Here is a 19,340-nt window from a genome sequence, read left to right on the forward strand (position 1 = left end):
ACTATCGGAGATTCATCTCAGGGTTTTTGATGACGGTTCTCCCTTTGACTGCCTTACCCGAAGGAAGAACTGCATTGTGCGGGACTCTACGGTTCGCGAGGCGTGCTTCCAGGAGTTGAAGGTAAGATCGAACTCCTCGACCCTGTGTTGATCCTTCCTGATCCTGAGGAGCAGTTTGAAGCTTTATCTGTGATGCTTCTGGAAAGTGGGCTGGGCTGTACGCCGATGCAGTCTGGGGTAGAAGTTGTTGCTTTTGCTTCGAGGCAGTCGAAGCCTCATCAGTAGAACTACCTGAACCAGCGACCGGAGTTTGTTGCGATTGTGTTTGCTTTCAAGATTTGGAGGCATTATCTTTTTGGTTTGAGGTCTTGGTGTTGAGTGACCACAAGAGTTTGAAGTACCTGTTTCGACCAGAAGAATTTGAACATTAGGGAGCAGGAGATGGATGGAGTTTGATAAGGACTTATACGGACTTCAGGCTTAGGTATCATCCTGGCAAGGCCAATGTGGTAGCCGATGCTTTGAGTCGGAAATCCAGTAGTTATCCAGGTTGTACTGGTAACTTCGATGGTCGAGCTTCCTCACTTGGCAGCTACTGCTCCGTGCGCGAGCGTACTTCTCGGGTTGGAGCATCTGAGAAATGTCGCGTCAACGAGCTGTTAGAAAAGATTAAACAGGCACAAGTTCAGAGAGTGTCTGGATCATGAGGAAGAACCAAGACGGTGTGTCTTGGAATGATGATGGATTGCTTTTGTTCCAGCGGTAGTCATCCGGGCTCCTCGAGGTCCGTTGACAGAAGAGGTTATGGCAGAAGGCCATTAGGGTCAGTTTTCTATCCACCCTGGTGCTACTAAGATGTATCAAGACTTGAAGAAGAACTTCTGGTGGCCGGGCATGAAGAAATATGTTGCCATCTTTGTGTCCAAGTGTTTGGTTTGCCAGAAAGTTAAGATTGAACACCAGAAGCCGTCTGGTACTTCAGCCTCTTCGGAGATTCCAGAGTGGACGGCAGAGCATTTCCATGGACTTCGTTGTGGGTTTGCCGAAGACTCAGGTTTGCTGTGACTGATACTGGGTCATTGTGGAACAGCGGACGAAGTCTTCCCATTTTCTTCCAGTGAAGGTGAGTTTCTCTACAGAGCAGGTGAGAATTGGACTGTTCGGCGAGATTTGAGGCTTCACGGGGTGCCTGTGAGTATCTCATTAGTGATAGGGACCCGAAGTTCACATCTCGGTTCTGGGAGGCGCTGTAGGGAGCTTTTGGTACGCAGTTGAGACTGAGTACAGCCTATCACCCTTAGACTGATGGACAGACGGAGCGGACTATCCAAACCTTGGAGGACATGTTGCGGGCTTGCACGTTGGAGCAGGGCTGGGCGTGGGATAGGTACCTTCCATTGGTGGAGTTTTCGTATAACAACAGTTTCCATGCTAGCCTGGGCATGGCACCCTACGAGGAGCTCTACGGTAGGAGGTGTCGTACACCTACCTGCTGGTATGAGGTTGGGGATCGTGAGTTGTTTGGCTTGGACTTTATCCAAGATACCACCCTGCAGATCCAGATGATCAGGGAAAAGCTGAAGCAGGCGCAGAATCGTCAGAAGAGCTACTACGATGTCAAGCATCGACCACTGGAGTTCAGTGAGGGTGAGCACGTGTTTGTGAGACTTTCACCTGTCACCGGTGTTGGACGGGCACTCGGAGTGAGGAAGCTGAGCCCGCGCTTTATTGGGCCATACCAGATTCTTGGTAGAGTAGGACCTGTTGCCTACCGGCTTGCCTTGCCTCCGAACATGGCCAACATCCACGACGTGTTTCACGTGTCTCAGCTTCGGAGGACATAGCGGACCCTTCGCACGTGGTGCAACCGAACGACGTGGAAGTTCGGGAGAACTTGAACATTCCGCAGGGGACCACTAAAGATTCTCGATCGTGGCCAGAAGCAGCGAGGAGCAAGATCATTCCGATCCTTATGTAGTGGATCGGAGTGAACTCCCTGAGGAGTGTACTTCGGAGCGAGAGTCACGAGCTTCTCCGGCAGCACCCCGAGTTTCGACCAGATGTCTTCGATTTTGAGGTCAAATCCTAAAAAGGTGGGGTGAATGTAAGAACCCTGCACCGTTAATTAAGCTATTGGTAATTAATTAATTATGCAAAATAAGAAATGATTCCATAATTGACCCTAATAATTATTTATGAGGCTTAATAATCGTAATAAGTGATTAAGAATGCTGAAGTTCGCGTTTCCGCAAGAAGTGCAGATACCGATTCTGCTAGTCGGTATAAATGCGTGCCGAAAAGTATCCCAGAAAATTAATGTAAGTGCATGATAATTACTAGAATAATATGTAGGACTTGTAAAACGAGTTTCAAGTCCAGATAATGAGAACTGGTGCTGAAATCGGTACTGGCTTGGAAAGCGTGGACTGGAAAAGTGCTCAGAAAATTATAAGAAAAATATGATAAATCTTAGATTATTAAGTTTCATACCGAACGGGATTAAAATGCTAGCTAGCAATTAAAAGTTAATACTGTGTGTTTAAGTGGCTTGGGCTATAAATACCCATTTTAAGGTACATAGCCCTAGAAAAACAGAATTTCCAGTGCGTTAGTGTTGGTGGGAAGGCTGACCCAGAATAGTGCTCCATTGCTCTTCCCTTCATTTCTTGGCCAAGTTATCACCTTTGATGCTGTCTCTTTCTAAGATTCTGCTCTAGGTCAGTGCAGGAACTTTTAGATCCGCTCTGTTGGTCTCTTGAGTGTTGGTCTGTTTGGTTCTGCCAGGGGCTTGAGATAGTAGGTTGGAGTGTAGAGGTTTTTTTCTTGGTCTTGTCGAAGCACCAAGTGGGCATCTTTGGGGAAGCAGTGAGCTACCTTGTTGTGCATTTTCGTGCACTCCTCCAAGCTAGAGTTTTGGAGCTAGTTGCTGAGCCCCCCAAGAGCACCTCCAACCTCTGTTTTGAGCTTTGGTGAAGTCGCACCTACCTTGAGCTTATGTTTTGATGGGTTAAAGGTGTGATCTTTGCATGTTTTAAGTGGTTACGAGAGTAACCAATCTTGGTTAATCTTAACGCATAAAGATGCATGCTTTAAATCTAATTAAGTGTTAAAATTGGAACCTTGAAAGGATATCTTCACGAAATGCATTTTTTGCATTCTGTCGTGAAATATCCGGATATTGTGCCCGACGAATATCCGGATATGTGATATCGGATACGGGTTTTGAGTATCCGGATACGGCACTTGGATATCCGGATATTGCATATCCGGATACGTGCTCGATGAATATCCGGATATTCTGGGATTTCGTAGAACAGTAGCTGTGCTGTGTGTACAGTAGGCTATCGGGGGTTTGTGGACCCTAAGAGCCTATGAAGTTGAACTTCTGTAATTAATGAACTAAGTCAGAATTAAGTGATTAAGGACTTATGGCTTGGACGGAAGCCTCAGACGTAAAACGTAGCTAAATGCGTTGTCTTAGATTGTATGCTTGTGGTGCGGGTCGTCGACTATTGGTTGATAATAGATTGTGAATTCGTCGGGTTTGGACTTTGAGTCTGTCCACTCTTGGCTTTTGGAGTTAGCTTGCAAAAGGAAGCTTTGTGTTTCTGTGTTAGCCATGTTGTGGTCTCCACCATGTCCCACGGCACACGGTTTATGCACGACGTCAAATACGTCTTTCGGTATATTTTGAAAGACGTTGATTCCAACTTTTCATGTAATGGCTTTTAATATGCATGTGTTGTTTCATCTTGACGGGAAGCCTGAGTATGTAGCGCCATACAAGACGGTGTATCGGGGTGAATGCTAGTGGTACTTGCACGGTGTGTAGGTGATAGACGTATACCTGCACTGTCTCTGGCCAGTAGATTAGTATTAACACACATGGCATGATTATCTGCTGCATTGCATTGTTTTAGAAATGATAAATGATAAACGGTTTTTGAACTTATATTGCACATGTAAGTGAGCTTGGGGTGGAAGATCCTTGAGGACTCACTGACTTACTGAGATTTCTAGATTAGAGATCTTACCCCACTTTTGGGGAATGCTTATTTCAGGATCAGGTAGTATGGGTACTGATGCCTCGCGGCAGGAGGCCGGAGCTTAGCTGATTATGTTGTTTTCTGCTTATATGTTAGCATGACTGGATTTGGATGCTGTTTATGTTTCCGCTATTATTATATGTTGTTGTTGAGACTGATGTTGGGCATGTTGCCTTATTTGAGTGAGCATGGGGATTGTCCATGACACTTTCTGTCAGTACTTTTAGTTTGGAGTTGTATAAACTGTTAGATGGTCCGGTCTACGTTGTTGTAGTTCCGTGAATAGAGCAACACTTATATTATATATGTTATTAGGTATTTCAGTTAGCTGTTTTATTGCAATTACATACAGGCGATGTTTTATTAATTGATTATTAAGTAAGTTGGTAATGTTAATGGCATCATAATTGAAAAGAAAAAGTAATTCCGCATTTTTAATTAAGCGCAGCTTAATACGATATTATGATAACATTACCAGATATATATACGGAGGTTATATACGATTTATAGCTGATTAAATACGTCCAAAATCCTTTACTTACCATGTACACAGCCTAGGCCTATTTTGTTAGTTTAATTTGTATCACCACAAGATCCATGATTTATTTCTTTGATGATGCTTCGGCGTATCTTCCGGTTATTTTAAATTCTTGAGGAGTTTGATGAGTAGATCATCTTTGAGTACCTAGCACCTCAAGCTATGATCATCAATCCGAAGCTTGGAGACCCAAACTTTTTGACCGTCACCTTGTTCAGCTGCCTAGTTTGGTGCACAATCGCATTGTCCCGTCCTTCTTCTTCACAAAGATAACCGGTGCTCCCCAAGAAGAGCACACTCGGTCTAATGAAATTTTTCGCTGAAATACTCTATATGCTTCTTTCTTCTACTCTGCCAACTCCGGTGTCACATCCGGTATGGAGCTAAAGAAATCGGCCCCACACCAGGCAACATATCAACGGAGAACTCATCTCCCTCGTGGCGGAAACTAGGAATCTCCTCAGGAACACCTCGAGGAATTCCCTCACCACAGGAATGCCAGTGATATCCTCTTGTGTCCCACTCACAAAACCTCCCAACATGACATAACCATATGCCCTGGCTCCCCCAGTCTTAGGACCGAATTTTACGGCGGTCTAACTAGCTGTGGAATCACACGGAGACATCACCACACGGTTGGCACAACAGTCAATCAACACACAATTTCTGGACAGCCAATCCATGCCCAGAATAACCTCCAAGTTGGCCATCGGAAATCCCATCAGATCTACAGAGAACTCACGGCCCTCCTACTGAACGCTACATCACGATGAACAGTGGTCGCATTACAACTTCTCTCCGGTGGCGGTGGTAACCCTCAACGGTGAGAAAACACATCAATAGGCAACTCAAGCCCCACAACAATCGGGGTTGCAACAAAAGAATGCGTAGCCCCAGAGTCAAAGAAAATGATTGACTACCTCTTTCATGATTGGGTTCAATCTCCTTTGCTGCTCCCTAGAGCTGCTGGTTGGGTCAGTCAACAGAATTTTATGTGTGCAATAAGAAGGGCTAATACCTTTTATGTCTGCTAAAGACCAACCTATAGCCCTCTTAAATTTTTTTAAAACAGTCAGCAACTGTTCTTCCTCTAGCACAGTGAGCAGATTGGACACTATGACAGGCAAGGTATCTTTTTCTCCTAGGTAAGCATACCTAAGATGATTAGGCAGAGGCTTGAGTTCTAACACAGGGGGCTCTTCAATTGAAGATTTGGGAATTTTTAACCCTCTCTTGGCCAATTCTAATGACTCAAAATTTTTATTTTTCCAAACCACATCAGTTTTAGAATTCAGCCACTTAACTACTTCCTCAGAATCAGTTTGACTGATTTCTAGACCCTCAAAACCAGAATTTTGTAAAGGGTCTAATGAGGACTCATGCAAAAATTTATCTTTGACTACACAGTCAATGATATCTAGTCTAGAACATTCCTCAATGTCTCTTGGGTATTTCATGGCTTTTAAAATATTAAATTTTACTTGTTCCCCATTCACATTCATGACCAACTCACCCTCCTTAACATCTATGACAGCCCCACCAGTGGCTAAGAAAGCCCTTCCCAAAATAATTGGAACCTCTCTGTCTTCCTCATAGTCTAAAATTATAAAATCAGCAGGTAGAATGAATTTATCTACTTTCACCAAAACATTCTCTACTTTCCCTTCCGGATAAACTAGAGACCTATCAGCCAACTGTAATGTGACAGTGGTGGGATTAGGCTCTCCTACTTTCAGCTTTTTGTACACACTCAAAGGCATTAAGTTGATACTAGCACCTAAATCACACAATGCTCTGCCTATGTAGTGGTCTCCTATGGTACAAGGGATTGTAAAACTTCCTGGGTCTCCTAGTTTAGGAGGTATCTTACTAAGAAGATATTGACTGCTCTCTTGTGTAAGAGCAACAGTCTCAAACTCTTCTAGCCTCCTTTTTCTTGAAAGAATTTCTTTCATGAACTTTACATAAGAGGGCATTTGTTCCAATGCATCAACAAATGGAATGTTGACATGCAACTGTTTTAGGAGGTCTAGAAATTTCCTAAACTGATTATCTTGCTTCTGCTTTTGCAACCTTTGAGGAAAGGGTGGTGGAGGTCTTTTTGAAGCAGCAGGTGTCTCACTATTTGGCTTAGGGGTCAAACCCTTTTGAGTGGGTTTTTCAATGGAATTATTCCCTAAAGGCTCATCTATAGAGGGCTGAGTGTCTGATTCGACCAAAATGGGTAAAGAGTTATTGTGCACAACCCCTTGGGGGCTATTATGAACAACAGAATTCTGAACAGGTTCAGAATTTGCATCCTTTTCTTTCTGCATGTTCTCCCCTTCTTTTTTTTTAATGTGGAAGGTCTAACCACAGCTTCTGGCTGATTTACAGATCTGCCATTTCTAAGCTCTATCATATTGCATTGCTCTTTATTTCTCCTAGGCTCTTCAGTGTTACTAGGCAAGGTACCAGGAGGTCTGGTATTCATAGTGTTTGCTAAATGGCCTAGTTGGGATTCTATGTTCCTCAGGGATGCTGGAATACTTTGCACAACAGCTTCCAAGCTGTTTTGCTTGGTCTCATTCTTAACCAAATATTCCCTTAACAAAGCTTCTAAAGAAGAGGATGGAGCAATAGGCATCTCACTAGGTTGAACAACAGCTTGCTGCCTTGAAGTTTGTTGGTAATTCTGGGTAGGAAAAGGTATTTTTGTTTGGGCATTAGAAGGACCAGCTTGCTGCCCCTGCCCTTGAAAATATTGAGGCTGTTGGTTCTGCCTCCATCCCTGGTTAAAGTTATTGGGAAAAATATTTTGGTTTCTATTTTGGTTTCCCACATAAAACACAGATTCTGGGTTGGATGGGCAGCTATCATACAAATGGGGCCCACCACAGCAAACACAAGTTACACTTGTGTTTATTGCATTAACTTGAGGTTGGGTCACAGGTATTTGAGGTGCAGGAACTTGGGATTGGGATAATCTTGCCTCAATGGTTTGTCCTTGGGTTCTCACTAAATTGGACAGTGCATCAAACTTGGCTGAAAGAGCTGTTACAGGGTCTATCTCATGTAAACCAGCCACTCTCCTTGGCTGATTTCTCTCTTCAGGCCATTGGGCATAATTTTGAGTCATTTGTTCTAACAACTCATGGGCTTGGTTAAAGGACATAGTCATAAACATGCCATTAGCAGCAGAATCTGCCAAGGCCCTGTTTTGAGTATTTAGGCCATTGTACAGGGTTTGTAACACTGCCCAAGAGGGCAAACCATGATTTGGGCATTGCTTAAGAAGGTTCTTGTACCTCTCCCACACATCCACTAGTGTCTCTCCATCCCTCTGCATGAAGTTAGCAATATCACCTCTAGTTTGCACTATCTTATTAGAGGGAAAAAATTTCATAATGAATTTCTCAGCAAGGGTGTGCCAATTGGTTATAGAGTTGGATGGAAGGGAGTTCAACCATTCTTTGGCTTTGTCAGCCAGTGAATGAGGGAAGAGCTTCAATCTTAACACATCATCCGAGATGTTAGGATTCCTAAAAGTGTTGGCCACTTCTATGAAATTTCTAAGGTGCTTGTGTGGGTCTTCCATCAACAACCCATGAAACTGCCCCATGTTTTGAAGCATGGTGAACATCACCGGTTCTAATTTGAAGGGCACTCCATTCACAGGTTGGGCGATGCTTGGATCTAACTCATCCAACACAGGTATGATGAAGTCCATCATGGACCTATCATTATCATTTATGACAGGTGGTTCCCTTATCCTTGCAGGTCCTCCTACCCCATCATTCCCATTTACACTTCCTAAATCCTCCATTTCTTCAATTTCTAGAAGTGGAATTTGCCTATGTGCTTTCTGGGCTCTTCTCCTAACTCTAAATGTCCTCTCAGGTTCAGGGTCAATTGAATATATGAACGGGTGTGGAGTTGCACTCATGCACCCCTTTTAACTAAAACAGGTAAACCTGACTTAGCTAAAACACCTAGATTACTAACCAACTTTTATGCAGAACAAACAAAAAAATAAACACACAAGAACCTGCAAGCAGAAAAGTCCCAAGACAGTTCACAGCCTGACGGCTTTATAAGGCAGTAACAACTCACCCTCACACAGGGTGGAACTAATAATTAAAATAAAAAAGAAACTAAAAAAAAATTAAATGACATACAATAAACAGAATATGAACAGAACAGATTTTAAACTACCAATATTCAAGATACTATAGAACTAATAACTAAACAAACTGAAACAGAATTCAAATGAGCTACACTAAAAATAGCAAACAGAAGCAGTTCAAGAATAGCAATCACACAGAAATCTGATCATATACGCCTCGATCCCCGGCAACGGCGCCAAAAACTTGTTGCCTTGCTAACAGTTGTGCAAGTAATGCGCGCAAGTATACGCGACAACAAGTAATATAGGGCTGTTATAAGTCCCAGTTATCGTTCCCACAAGGATCGTTGGCGTTTTGAAATGACTAAAATTTGTAATTTCTTAAAACTGAGTTACTATTTGAAAATAGAAGAAATAAAATTGTAAAGTAAAAAATATTCTAAAATGGACCTAAAACACTACTGTTCACTTTTCTTTTAAAATTTTCTGAATTACTTTCCTAAGTTATAAAATACGAATGAAGAATGAAGCAACTTAAATGAAAGATGTGACAAAAATTTTGAAAACAGAATAGAGATGGAAATATGAAATAACAAAGGAAATTGGAAAATCTGAATTGATAAAGAGGTTTAAAAAAGGTGGGTTGAGTTTTTGGCTCTCCTTCCCCACAGTGCTTGAAAAATAATTTGATTAACAAAAAGCTCATCCTAAGATTCTCAGTTAACAGGACTGTATTGTTAATTTTTAATCTCTTAAAAATTATTTTATCCCAAAGTTGCCCACTTCCATATCTCTATGCCAAGTGGGATTAGGACTCTTGAGACTCAGGTCCAATATTACATGAGGACTCATTCATTTCTGAATTGAGATCCCTTAGATGATTTCTCATCTAAGTCCATGTGTCTAATGCAGAATCCAGAATTAGTTGTTTCTCAACAACTAAATCCTAACCAAACTTCTGACATTTGGCCAAAATGCAGATAATTTTTAAACATAAAAAAAAAACATTAAACAACTGAGATATAAAAATTAAAACCAGGAAATCAAATATTTGACAAGCACTGAGGTTTGGGTATCACCTAAACCCAACCTCTAAAAAGTTAGCCACTATCCATATGGATGAAGCTTACAAACAGTAACAGAGAACTACATAATTAACAAAATAAAAAAAATTCTAAAAACTAAATTACAGCACTGGCCTAACAACCGGCAATCTCAGTGCTGTAAATGCATGTATCGAGTTCATGAGATGAACCAGAATCTCATTACAAAATAGAAATTAAAAGAAAATAAAAATTGTGCAGAAAGCAAGAACTAACAAAAACGATAAATCAGAAATCAGGAGTGGGAAGAAGGGGCTGCTTTGACTCACTCCTCTTTCCCTTTTTATAGGGTTCCTTTCCTTCTTTGCGCGATTTTCCTCTCCAGCTCAGCAGGTATACACGCGCTCCTTGCGCGTTACACACCAGTGGTCCCCAACCGTTCCACAATCGCAACAAATTTTGCAGATGAAATTTTTCTCCGCACTCATAACAGTATCCTCGTCACTAATCTGTTTGTGTATGGCTTCTAGAACAATAGCCTTACAAAGCAGGCTTGTGTGGTTCAATGGGTGACAGAAAATGAGACTGGATGATCGATTTGGATGGCTAAGTGGTTGGAGTGAAATGAAAGGTTAAGGATTTGGTGTGAGGCTGTGGTTAGGGTCTGAGTCGTGGTTTGAGAAAGAGAGGATTAGGGTTCGTGAGATCTGAACGTTGGTCTTTCCTTAGGTTTTGTGTCTTTCCCTTACAAATGGGCTTCTGGTGAGTCAATGAACAATCATCGGCCCATTTCTTTCTTTTTTCTTTTATTTCTTCTCTTCTTTGACTTGGGTTTCTCTGATTTGGAAAGTAACATATGGGCCTGAAAATAAAAAATGAGCCCATTAGTATCCAAAACCTATTATATTTCAACTCAACATAAATTTGGGGTTTTTAATCACACAAAAATTATTCTTTTCTCTCCATTTTCACATTAAACCATATGTTTCAAGTCTCATTTAAGAGACTTATCAATACCTTAGTTGGAAAGGTATCCCATTGCCTAACAAATTCGGTGGAAGTGTAAGGTGTCCAAGAAATCTTGGTTTGTCCAAGTTACTATCAATTATATTTTGCTTATCCTAAATCATAGCATATCAAGTAATTGATTTTACAAAGAAAATGAGCATTTTAGAAAAATATTTTTAAAATTCAATTCATCCCCTCTTGAGTCTGATGCCACTTGTCCAGTACCTTTATTTTCTCCAACATGGGACTTATTTCACACATAACCTCATCATTTCTCATTTTCACCTTCTTCCCAACCTTTTTATTCTTTTAAGGAAAATTCACATAGAATTCCATCAAACTTAACTAATGAACAAATTAAGATGAGAAAGATATAGGTTGGTCTAAGTAATGAATTATTGCTTTTTCTTATTATTCAAGTCGTTAATTATAAATTGTTATTTTGGATTTGAAAAATATGACAAACTAATAAATTTTTCCCACATCCGCCTATTTAACAATAGAAACGTATCAAAATCTATTTAGTGACAACCCTAAACAACAAGATAACAATAACATGCGCTAATAACAAAAGAATACAATCAAAGCCCAAATAGAGCAATTAATAATAACAACGCCAAATAATCATAGTCATGGTTATATATTTGAAATCACACTAAATCAAAAGAAAAAGTTTATACTCCCATTATAAATACACTCAATTCAAGCATTCTAAGGAGAATCAAGAAATAGAAAGATTGAAAAATAGTTAGTGATGTCTTGAATATGATCATAGATGCTTTCAGATTTCTCTCACTCAAATAATTCTAAGATGGATGTGTGGCTTTTTATGACAACTACAAAGGTGAAATTATGGGCATAAGTAAAATTGGTATGTAACTTACACACTCCATTGATAATGTTTATTATATCAAGGGATTAATGCATAATGTTAAGTTGAAAATCATTGTTGCACACGATCATGACATTGGTAGTATATCAACTTAATTATGTGTGTTTGCTAATGTGCTGAATTTTGACATTGCTAAGCTATTTTCTTCATAACTTAAGCTAGAAAAAGCATTTTTAATTCAGAAACACAAATATTCAATTGAGTTTCATCTAACCCTAACTACAAAGGAAATTAGCTACTCAGGGCAACATTAAAGACAAAAGAAATCATAAAGGCTTTCCTAAACTCCATCATAATGAGTAATCATGTCTTGAATACGTCTCTGGCTCTGAAAAGCATTAAACCTTGGCGACTCTCGCTCCCAAAATGTCCAAGAACTCCATAATTCTTTTGTGAAAAATTCCTTTAAAAAGTCATGAAGATAATATTTATATAGACGTTGGCATTATGATTGGGCTTTTCTTTTTTAGGCGCTCAAGTGTCAAATCTTTTGAATGAGATTTTATTTATTTTTTTGCGGTAATCATCATATTTGTAGTTTCATATCTTCTCAATTATCTAAAATACCAAAAAAAAATAAACATAACTTAATTAAACATATAAAAAATAACTTATTAACATTTCATATTCATCTCATGATTTCAAAATGATTTAAGACATTAAATTCATATATTAGTCCTTAATTTAGAAGTTTTAAAGCTCCATTTTGCAGGACGGTACCCACTGCTCTCTCGCTACCCTACTCTAATGAGTAAGATATTCAATTAGTAATAAAAAAGGGTTTAGGGGATCTATATTCAAAACATCATGAACTTAAGGTTTATCATTCAACTTTATTTTGTTCTAAAAAAAGTAAAGATTTAGGGTTAAATACATCTTATATTACTGCAAAATGACTCTTCTTATGCTGTAGACACAAGAGAGCAAGTGGAGCCCACGTGTGAGTGAAAAAAGAAAAAAATGTTAGTGGGTCCCACCTACAATTGGAGTCAGCTGCAAAGTCTCTCCTCTCCTATTAAATAAGAGATACAAAGCCCAAAGATTTAATATGAAAAATGAAAAGATAGGTTAAATTACAAATAAAGCAATTTGGTTCTAGTAAATTGTAATCAAGACAAAAACAAATTATTCTTGTTCTGGACTCATGCTATGGATCCCCTGTCCGGTCTCATCCACCTCCAGGAAAAATTCCTCTATAAATAAAAGATTAAATTTCACATATATGTCTCTAGAAATTCTAATACAGCTAGCTATTACTATGTCCACACACACTTTAACTTCTAGTTTTTTTTGTCTATATACAGTGATATGCCACCATACCGGATTATTTCCTTCATAAACACCGCTAACTTACAAATCCAATAGAAATCCTCATCCACAGTGATCAAACAATACTAACTTAATTAACTATGATAATTATGTTGGGTTTGCTCTTTTACTAAAGTCCAAATGGGTTATTAGTATGAGAAGAGCCCAAAGAACCTAGAGCCCAATGAGCTAGGGTTTCTTGGAACCCATATAAATAGTACCTCTTAAGTCATCAGCCTCTAAGGTCTTTTTTGTGAGAAAGAGGCAAGCTCAGAATCTAATCAGTGCCCACACACTTCCCCTTCCTCCTCGAGAGATAGTTTGGAAGATCTGCCACAGTCCAGCTTCAAGGAGGTTGTTCGTGCTGCGGCGCTGAGGTGAGCTGTTCGTGAAGAGGAATCCTACAAGGGAAGATTCTACACGAGACATGCGCACCGAGAGGTAATTGTGAAACAAGGATGATTCGATAAGCATACCAATGTACTAGGTCCTAAACCGCTTCCGCATAAATCTAAGATTTCCTACAAATTAACGGGAGTTCTTTACAAGTGCGGTTGAGAAAAATATTTCTCGGTGTATATAATTAACGTTGAAACTGAAAGTGGATGCACAAAGAAGTGGTAAGTCAGAAGAAAAGCAGTAATATCCAATCAAAATCAACTTGTTAACAAAAGGGTCAAGGAAAAGCACAAGAATAATAATTATTAAAAATGGCTTCTGGGGGGTCCATCACTGAAGTGGTATTATTGACAGCAGCTGAAGAAAGACGACTTTCTTTTACAACAAACCTACGATGTAAAAAAATAAAATAAAATTGACAAGCGGGACCTTTTGCCAAAAAAAAAACAAAAAAACCTTTGATGTAAAGGCAAGAGGGACCTTTTGCCCCCGATTGTCTTCTCTCTTTAGACATGTAACTTTCAATACGTCGTTATAAACCTTTTGCAAAGTTATGGCCAGCATTGCTTCTGCGGCAAAATAGAAGAATAAGTTTATTTAAGATAATAAAAATGAGTTTTATAAGAGTTATGTAGTAAAAAAAGTAATTGTGTAATGTTATAGAGATTCGTTTTGCGTGCCATAATTTTTTTTTTTTTTTTTAAAGTGCGAGCCCCACAAAATATTGTGTGTATAAGAAAATTTGTTGTGTCATGTTAAATGACAAATGCAAAAATCTCAATAAAAATAGACATAACAAATAATAATATTAATAATACATTGCCACCAACTCTCCTTTTGCTACAGCAGCAGCATGCTCACTAATTCTTCTCAGATTTGTCACGTTTTGAATTTTTGATGCGTTTTTCTCTTTTGTTTTTTTGTTTTTTTTTTTAGATTTAGATGTTTTGGAGCAGTCTTATTAAAAACGGTTCCATCTGGTCGGAATCGGATCACTAAAAGATCTGGTTAATTGAGTCAATTAATCAGTCATGCATACAATCCATCAAGAATCGGTAAATTAGTCAAAATTCAGGTTCAACCTATGCTAATTGGGTACCAGTTTATGAGAATTATGAAAAAAGATTCCACCATAATTACACTCCTGAAGTCAAACTTGGCACTTAAAAGAAAAGAAGTGATATGTTAATCATTAAGCCAAATAATTTAATTATCATATTACTTCTATTTATATATTTATTATATATCCTTATATAAATTCATTTTAATTGATTCAATGATCAATTGATTAAACCAATAACCTATTCACATAATACCTTAAATAGATTCGAGTTTAATAGTATTAATTTTGAGAAACTAACTTTTTGTGTGGCGTAGATTGCGCCTAATTCAGGTAGGGAATCTTTGACGAATAAACTTTACCTGATTCAAACAAGCAGACGAAAGATATTTAAGAGTTTGGTAAAAAATTCTCGTTTTAATTAATGAGGTGACAAATAATTGCAATACTCAGATGCAGAGTTTGGTAGTCTTATTTCCTTTTATGGAAGAGATTTAGCATTTAAAAATATTTGATGCCACTTGTGTTTAAGACAAAGTATTAATTAGCTTTTATTATTAAGCGTCTTGGGTTGTGTTTATATTTATATCTTACAAAAGTTACAAAAAAACTACCTCTTACTATATAACCTTGACTTAAATAAAAAAACTTACAAAGACTTTGAAGTTTGATAGTTATATGGAATATAAAATTCTGACTTTTGCAGTTTACTGCTTCCAAAATCTTCTTTATTTTCTTTTACATCATCATATCTATCAACTTTAGCTAACTCCACATAAAGTGATCTTGTTTCTTGGCCCCTCCTAGGAGCTCCCTGCATTTTGTTTAAATTTTTTTAATTGTTTTTAAAAGATATTTTCCATTTTTCAATTTAGCCTCTTGCACACGAGATTTTCTTTATTGTGTCCTCTATTCCAAATAGTTAAAGTGTAAGATTATCCACATATATATATATATATATATATATATATATATATATATATATTGGAGTGAACTGGATAAATCCTGTTTGAATATTCTAACAGTTCTATACACTTTTACAACATTTTTTAAATATTTTGTTGTCAAAAAAATATTTTTAATGGTAAATATTCTCTACAGTTTTTTTTTTCAAATAATAAAAAACATTAATCCTATTATTGGATACGAGACAAAGGGATAGATAATAGAACAATATATATAATTAAATATTCTCTACACTTTAACAAAATATTTTTACATAAGAGTTTACTGCTTTACGCTTCGTGCTTTCTTGCTCCGTGCTGCTTCACTGATGGCACGCCAATGATCTTAAATTTTAAGGGTTTTTTTGAATAAAGGATAATTAAATATATATTTTCAGTTTTAAACAATATAATAAATAATAATAATAAATTGACATATTAATAAAGTAATATATATTCATAAGTAATATGACAACATAAATTGACATAGTAACAGCATACAACAATATCCATTAGCAACATCTAGAATCACAAAATAAAGTAACAAATAACAATCAATCATTACTCATTGAAGTTGAATATATCAATCCATCAAATACCTATATGTGAGCAACTACGCTAGCAAGGACCACCACCACCATCTGAAGGGATTGGTATTGGGGAAGGGAGTAACTCCACAAGTCGGTTTAATTCTTGACGCAGTATATTGAATTGTTGAGTTTGGGATTCTTGCATCTTTGTTTGGGATTCCTGTAATTGTAAGTATTGCTGTTCGCGCACGACTTCAGCCGCTTGGAGTTGGTTTTCCAAGGTGTCAATGCGTTGATTCATGTCACGCATTCGTGTGTTTTCTGCCATGGGAGAATGAGATCGAATGAAAGCACCAATGAAGGGATTGGTATTGGGGAAGGGAAGGATAGAAAAGAATAGAGAAGAGGAAAAGAAGATTGACCAAATTAATCTATGATTCTCATTGATCGTTTACTTGAAATAAATAACCTAGCAATCCTAATTTGTAAAGGACTAAATAACTAACAATCCTAAATTGCTGTTAACTGGGAATTTAAATAACTGAAAGATAAAAGCTATTATCTAGGAAACTAAATAACAGAAGGATAAAAGAATAATCTTCCTACTAATTGCAATAAAGTCTTATCCTAATAAAATAGAACTTAATTAAATAATTAATCTTTGAAGTGGGCTGGAATTGTTGTTGCACGTTTGGGCCTGTATGCTTCACCATCACTCCCAAGTTCAAGATCATTTCTTTTTTTATACAACATTGACTGCTATGTAATGTCATATTCTTCATCACCTAATTAAATATTAGCCAAGGTGAAAAATAAAAATAAAAATAATTAACAAGCATAATACTTCAGAATTATATGAAACAAATTTACCAACTGGTTGAATTTCATTGTCCTGATAAATAGCATAATTCTCATTCTTAAGCTCTTGAACATCAAACTCACGGGGTGCCTCTTCCTCAGTTACCCAAAATTATTTGTCAATAAATCATAATCAATAGGATCATAACATATTTTCTTATATTGCCGCCTAAAATGAAGCATTAATATAGGCCAAAAACAATAAATGACAACAATGTTTTGACTAAGTAAATCTATATACCTATTCATTTACCAAAAAAAATAAAATCTATATACCTATTCTTTCTTTTTTTTTGTAAATCTATATACCTATTCTTCAAAAGCTTGTAACACCCTCTATAATTAGCTAGTACAGAGAATATCACGTTAATTCTTAAATCAAATCTTAAATGAAAAAAAAAATTGTAAAAGAATAAAGAGATATAAGATTTTAAAGCAGCCCTTGGTTTGTGTTTTTTTTTATATGATTATAATAATTCTATTTTTTCAAAAAATCTTACTTTGGCCACTTGGAGGGAGTGACTCTACGTTGCCCCCTCCATGACCATCCACTTTTTCCTTTTTTTAATTATATTATTTTAATTAACTTTTTTTTAATGTTACACAAGTTATACTAACATAAACATGATCATTTACCTTTCGATGTTCTAGTTTCATTATTAAAAAAAATTGATTTTGATACGCATAGATTTGTCTCTAACAAGCTATATTTTCATCCCTAATGAATTTAGGGTTGGAATCACTTTCATATGTAAAAGTTACTATGTCTAAATATTTAAAGATGAAAATTTATTGTATTAATTTAAAAAAAATTGTAAGAGAGTTTTACCACCTTTTTCGCTTTGTTTGACTCGATCAAATTAGTCAATTAATCAAACTAGTAGAAAAATCTCTTAAAAAAAATGAAAATTTATATCCATCTTTAATTAAAGACCAAAAATATATGTTTCTAAATATTAACATTTCATCTAAAATATTTAACTTAAGAAAATTTGATTCTGTCTAATTGAGACGGAATCACTTCTATGTATAAAGTTGACATCTCTAAATATAAAACACAAAAAATATCTGTTTCTAAATATTAACATTTCATCTATAATATCTAACTTAAGAAAAATTGATCCGATGGAAGCTATATGTCTTTAATAAATTTTCATCTATTTCTATTAGAGATGGAACACCAATAAATACGACTTTGCATTTTCGTCTCTAGTTTTGCCTAGGATAAGAAACCAAATGCTAATTTTGTCTTCGATTTTAATAAATCTATATGATAGTTTCTATCTCTGTTTGCATATATCTGATTCTTAGAATTTTTTATGTACCATTTTAATTTTGTAATTTTCCAAAACAAAAATTTATCCCATAAATAACTATCCAAAAGTCAATTCCCAAAAGTCAGTGCTAAATCACAACACAAACAACGAGTAAAGTTTGTTATCCGTCAATTAACTTGAAGCAAATAACGAAAGTAATTGATGAGGAATATATGATAAGTTTTTTTTTTTCTTGGAAAAGAATATATGATAAGTTGATAGCCTCATATGACAATGTCAAGTGTCAACGTTGGTAAGCAATGGATCGAGACTAAGGTGAGACAGTGATTGCGGTCGGGAAGAGAATACACAATAATCCTACGAAGAGTTATCGATCAACAAACTAAAGTAGATTGAATAATTTTATCCGATCGTATGTCACACCAAATATATATAAAAAAAATGGAATACATATAGAGTATAAATTTATATTATCATATCTTATACTATATATGTACCGAATAGGATCTTATATCTATACTAAATATCTAGAAATTATATAAAATCATTTTTTTTCTTCCCAATTCACATGTATTTACCTTGACTCTAGAACGGGTAATTTTTTCTCCCTTAACTTTTTTTCTCCCTGAAGTGAAGAAGTGAGGGCACGACCATTTATTGTATCTATGCTCTGAGCTTAAATATTTCCAAATGTTTCATAGTTGCTTGTTAACAATTTCACTGTTACGTCTGATTCTTCGTGATTTTTCATTTCATTGAACTTTTACATTTAACGTGTCTTTTTCAGATTAAAGTTCACACAAAATATTTTCCCTTAAAAAATCTTGTTACATTATTTTAATTATAAGATTTTTAACACAAAATAAGTTGATTAAGATAAACAATTAATATTCGAAGCAATTCAAGTGATAAATTAAAAATAAAAATAAAAATAAATGTATAACTCACATATTAATATATTGTGAATCGTAATGTTCTTCATAGTATGTTGCATACAACTTGTCTATATATGTTCATATATTTTTAATAAGTTTTAACTTTACTTTCAAATGCAAGCTCATTAATAATTTTTATATAGTCATGGTAAAATTGAGTTGAATATAATAATACAAAAGTTAACAATTCCATTGCGTGACGTAAATTGGTCCCCTTCTGGTGATGTAATATCGTCGCGGAACATGTGGGCTTACTAGGCTTTGACCGTGTAGTTCTTTGGTCAGATTTTCAAGTTATCAATCGTAACGTTCACATGATTAGTGGTATTAGTTTTAAAATGAAGGATGAAAAACTGCTAAAATTCATATAGAGCCACCGAACCGAGCCGATGAGGGG

General features: G+C 36.6%; 1 non-coding gene across 1 annotated transcript; it reads left to right on the plus strand.

Annotated features, from left to right (window-relative positions):
- The first annotated feature begins 7,832 nt into the window (after positions 1–7,832).
- LOC133285313 (small nucleolar RNA R71) lies at positions 7,833–7,938 on the plus strand. The gene has a single exon (XR_009747987.1). It is a non-coding gene; the product is annotated as a small nucleolar RNA R71 (small nucleolar RNA).
- Positions 7,939–19,340: the final 11,402 nt, after the last annotated feature.

Source organism: Gastrolobium bilobum, unplaced genomic scaffold (assembly GCF_033153095.1).
Source record: "Gastrolobium bilobum isolate Gb01-03AN ecotype WA unplaced genomic scaffold, APGP_CSIRO_Gbil_v1 utg2703, whole genome shotgun sequence".
Taxonomy (NCBI): Eukaryota; Viridiplantae; Streptophyta; class Magnoliopsida; order Fabales; family Fabaceae; genus Gastrolobium; species Gastrolobium bilobum.